The sequence below is a fragment of the Perognathus longimembris genome, chromosome 3, assembly GCF_023159225.1.
Source record: "Perognathus longimembris pacificus isolate PPM17 chromosome 3, ASM2315922v1, whole genome shotgun sequence".
Classification (NCBI taxonomy): Eukaryota; Metazoa; Chordata; class Mammalia; order Rodentia; family Heteromyidae; genus Perognathus; species Perognathus longimembris.
Window position 1 is genome coordinate 70852961 of NC_063163.1, and position 4512 is coordinate 70857472.

Here is a 4512-nt window from a genome sequence, read left to right on the forward strand (position 1 = left end):
TTGTGTGGTAGCCAAAGTATCTGGGTTCATTTTCTGAAATAAAAACTAACAGCAACTAGACTTTTCCCTGTCTCTTCCACTCTTCTGCACTCCTTGCCCAATCCATGTATTGTTATTTTAAAATAGGTGTATGGGAGTTTGGAATGTGGCCTAATGGGTTCGATTCCTCAGCACCACATTCTTTTGCTTCCTCCCAAAATAACTAGAGGATATCCTTACCATTGAGATAACCAAGGGAAAGTGGCACATGGATAGGGGAGAGGGGTTTAACTCAGGGCCTGGGCACTGTCGTGAGCCTTGTGCTTGAGACCAGCACTCTACCGCTTGAACCACAGCTCCATTCTGACTTTTTTTTATAGATAACTGGACATAAGAGTCTTGTGGACTTTCCTGCTGGGCTGGCTTTCTGGCTTGCTTTGAACCACGGTCCTCAGATCTCAGCCTCTCGAGTAGTAGGATTACAGGAGTAAGCCGCCCGCACCCAGTGATGCTTGGTTGTTTTTTTTTTTATCTTCACTTTTCCCTTTGACCAGGGAAGAGGCAGGTAGTTGATTGCTGAGGCATCACTAGACTGCAGGGGATGGAATAGGGTCCGATGGAAACAAACTAGTACAGGTGAGAGGAATTTCCTCCTCTACACCAAGTCTAATTCTAGCCAATCACAGTCCTGCAAGTCAAGACAGACCCGAGAAGCTAGTGTTTCTGAGCCTGATTTGAACACAACTTCGACAGGCAAGGAAGGCACAGAGAATGCAGCGACCCCACCCCTGTGAAGGGAGGCTGCACCTGCAAACAACACCGACTGGGGTTCAGTCCTCGCGTGAGAGTGGTGAAACCTAGTCTGTGGCGCATGTCGCGCGGATGGCGACCTTTGCGGGCACACCAGATGCGCAATTGACAGGTGGCTCCAGGAGTTCCTCGCAAGAGCAGATGGCAAATTCTTCTGGTGCTCCAGCTGCATTGGCCACTGGTCCTAGCCCGCGCACAAGCGTCCGCCCCCTCTCCCTTTCTCCAAACCTCCCCCTTCCTCAGCGCCCCCAGATATCCCCAGGAACACATCTGAACCCTCACCTGCCCGGTGGCAGGCAATGGCAGCACAGCCTGGCAGCGGCGACCGAAACGAAATTTGGCCGCCTTGTAGATCTTCCAGTAGACGAACAACACGACGCCAAGCGGCAGGTAAAGGGCGCCACCGGTGGAGAAGAAGGCGTCAGAGGGTTCCTGGCTCACCTGGCACCACTGGCGCCCCACGTCTTACACCTTGCCCCAGCCGAAGAGCAGTGGGGCGAGGGCAATGAGCACCGCCAGGGCCCAGGTGAGAGTGATCATGAGCGCCAAGGCATGGCGGCGGGCGCGCAGCGAGTACTGCAGGTGGCGCGTGATGGTCCAGTACCGGTCCAGGGCGATGGCCGCCACGTTCCAGATGCTGGCGGTGCAGCACAGCACGTCGAGGGAGATCCACACGTGACACAGGCTTCAGCCCAGACGTCACCGCCTCCCTGCCGACAGCTCGCTCACCAGACTCAGTGGCATCACCACGGCTGCTACTAGAACGTCCAAGATGGCCGTCGAGGCCGCGAGGTTGTGCGGCACGTGATGGAAGGTGCGGACGCACAGGATGGTGACCAGTACCAGCAGATTCCACAAGAAAGTGGCAGTGATCAGCAGTGCCAGCAGCGTTACCACCAGCACGGTGAAGACAGAGAATGGGGGTGCCCAGACAGGGAGGACGGCATCACCCGGGCTCAACCCCACGACCCCGCCGGGCCCCGTGCTACCATTGTAGGTCTCAGGTCCCAGGGGAACTGCGGTGGCCACAGAGAGGTTCGCGGCTTCCATGGCACATGGGCTCGAGCCCTGCACCCCGCAGGTGAGCAAGTAGGAGGGGACACTGTGCTTGGGGAAGATCGGCAAGGGGCATAGGGCGTCCTGCCCAGGTTCCTCTGCTGAGCTGCAGTCTCCCTTGGGCGCCCCCCCCTCGGGAAACCTGTTATACAATGGAGGAAAGAAAAAAAGAAGACAAGAAAAAGTGGGGCCTTTCCCGTGCCACCCCCGCCAGGCACGCAGGTCCCCTGGCAGCCTGCAGTCCAAGGGCGGGGAAGTGGACTGGGCCCAAGCAGCCGGGCCCACACGAGGGCGGGGCTTGCTGCGTCGCCCCACCCCCCGCCCGCCACAGACGGAGCTGGGGGGGGGCTGGAGAGCACTCCTGGGAGGGTGCTGGGGGCGACCGGGCCTGTGGTGCAGTCCGACGAGGAGGGAATCGAACTGCTTAGGAAATCTGGGAGGAATTTCATTCCCGCCTCCCTCCTGACAGGTCCAGAAGACAGCGGGGCCCATATCGCCCGGGAAAAACTGGGTGCTGGTGGTTTCCAGACATCTCGGTTGTCCCTCTAGCCCAAGTAGCAGACCCAGGTGTTGGAGTATGTAAATGGCAACATCCTCCACCTGGCTCTGTCCTGCTCGGCCCCACACACACCACGGGGCTTCCCGACTCCCTGGAAAAACTAAAATTAAAATGTAGCTACTGCGTGTGCTGGCAGAGAGCTTGAAAAAGAGGTGATGTCCAGCTTCTGAGCCAGCTCTAGTCTCACCCCAACACACCCAACTTTCTGCCATCCCATCTCATCCCACCCTCACCCTCACCCTCACCCTCACTTCAGACTTAAGTCCTCCAAGTTCAGGTGGGAGAGTTGGGGGTGTGGGTGTGATTTCTCCCTGAAGAGGATATGAACTCAGGGCCTCCAGCATGCTAGAATCTGAGAATGAAGCACTCTACCACTGAGCTACACTCCCAGCCCAGGAGTGGTAGATTTATTTGCTTTTCAAGAACTGCTTTTGTTTTTATTTTTAAAGTATCATTAAGTAGTTGTACTAAGGAGGTTCAATTCAATGTATCAGTGCTTGAGTACATGCATTCTGATCAGAGTCGCCTCTTCCATTGTTCTCCTTCATGTCTCTCAACCCCACCCATCTCCTTGAGATACCCAGTTCCACTTTCACATGTGCACATTGAATATTATGACTGCGTTGGCCCACTAGTTATTTTATAGACCCTTCAGCAAAGGGAGAAAAAACTTAGGTGACAGTATCCTCCCTCTCTAACAACTCCCTCTACCAAAAAAAAGTTTCAGACTTTTTTTTGTACCAGTCCTGGGTCTTGAACTCAGGGCCTGGGTGCTGTCCCAGAACTTTTTACTTTTTTGCTCAAAGCTAGCACTCTGCTACTTGAATCACAGCTCTATTTCTGGCTGTGTGTGTGTGTGTGTGTGTGTGTGTGTGTGTGTGTGTGGAGAGAGAGAGAGAGAGAGAGAGAGAGAGAGAGAGAGAGAGAGAGAGAGAGAGGAAATAAGAGTGTCATAGACTTTCCTGCCCAGGCTGATATCAGTCAAAATCCATCAGTGCCCTGCAATTACCTCCATTTTCGAAGATGAGAAAATTGTCTCAGATTGAGTCGCCCAAAGTATACAAGTGATAAATCAAGCAGCATAAATAAAAAGTGCAACTATGAAGAGAATATATAGCAACAGGGAAAGTGTTAAGAGAAATTGGCCACATAAAAACTAGTTTTAGGCAGAAAAATTTATATAGAGAGGTCCAAAAACAGAGAATTAAAAGCACGCTTGGCATTCAATGGTGCAGTATGAACATTTGTATGTTTTAATATTTTTGCTCTTACTTTGAGGACTGTTCAAAAATAGAGTTTGGATGTTTAAGTATTTCAAAGTTTAATCTCTGTTTTCTTCTCTTTCTCCTTATCATTATTTCTTTATTCTATTCTTTTTCTTGTTTTGCATGTGTGAATGTGCACAGACACTGCTACTAGGGATGGAACTCAGGGCCTGGGTACTATGCCTTTGGTTTTTCAGTCAAGGCTGGTGCTCTACCATTTGAGCCACAGCTCCACTTCTGGCTTTTTGTTGGTTAATTGCAGATTAAAAGTCTCTAGCATTTGTCTGTCCAGGCTGGCTTCAAATGTCAATCGTCAGGTCTCAGCCTCCTGAGTGCCTAGGATCACAGCCATGAGCCACCAGAGCCCAGCTCCACTTTCTTTTCAATGATTCATTTCATTGTGTTAATTTTCTCAGAAGCTTCCAGAATCCAGCTGCTCTGGGACCAATATCAAACCATGTGGCCCGAACACTTCTGCTCTGAGTGTGTCATCTTTTCCCTCTTCCAACCCAGCTGTTGACACTCATGCTCACTGCAGTTAGGCCAGCCTTCCTGGAGATCCAGCCCTTCCTCCATCCACCAGCTCCTTCTCAACACCTTAGGGAACATCCCTAGCATCTCCTGTAAGTCTTTCCTGGACACCATTTCCCCCAGTTTCTAACCTTATCATCAAGCTAAACGTCTTGTAAAGTCCAAATGTTTTTACTTTGACTCCTTTGCAAGTTGGTTTTTATGTCTTCTGAGTGTGCTGTCATGTTTGTGTAAGCTAAGGGCTGTTGTGTTTGGTGTGTAGAGTGTAGAAAGTGCGGGCTTGTGAGCACATGAGGAAGGAAGAGGAAGGCC

General features: G+C 51.6%; 1 pseudogene; it reads right to left on the minus strand.

The window, feature by feature from the left end:
- Positions 1-378: 378 nt before the first annotated feature.
- Positions 379-1839, minus strand: LOC125347948 (annotated as a pseudogene).
- Between the last annotated feature and the right edge of the window lie 2673 nt (positions 1840-4512).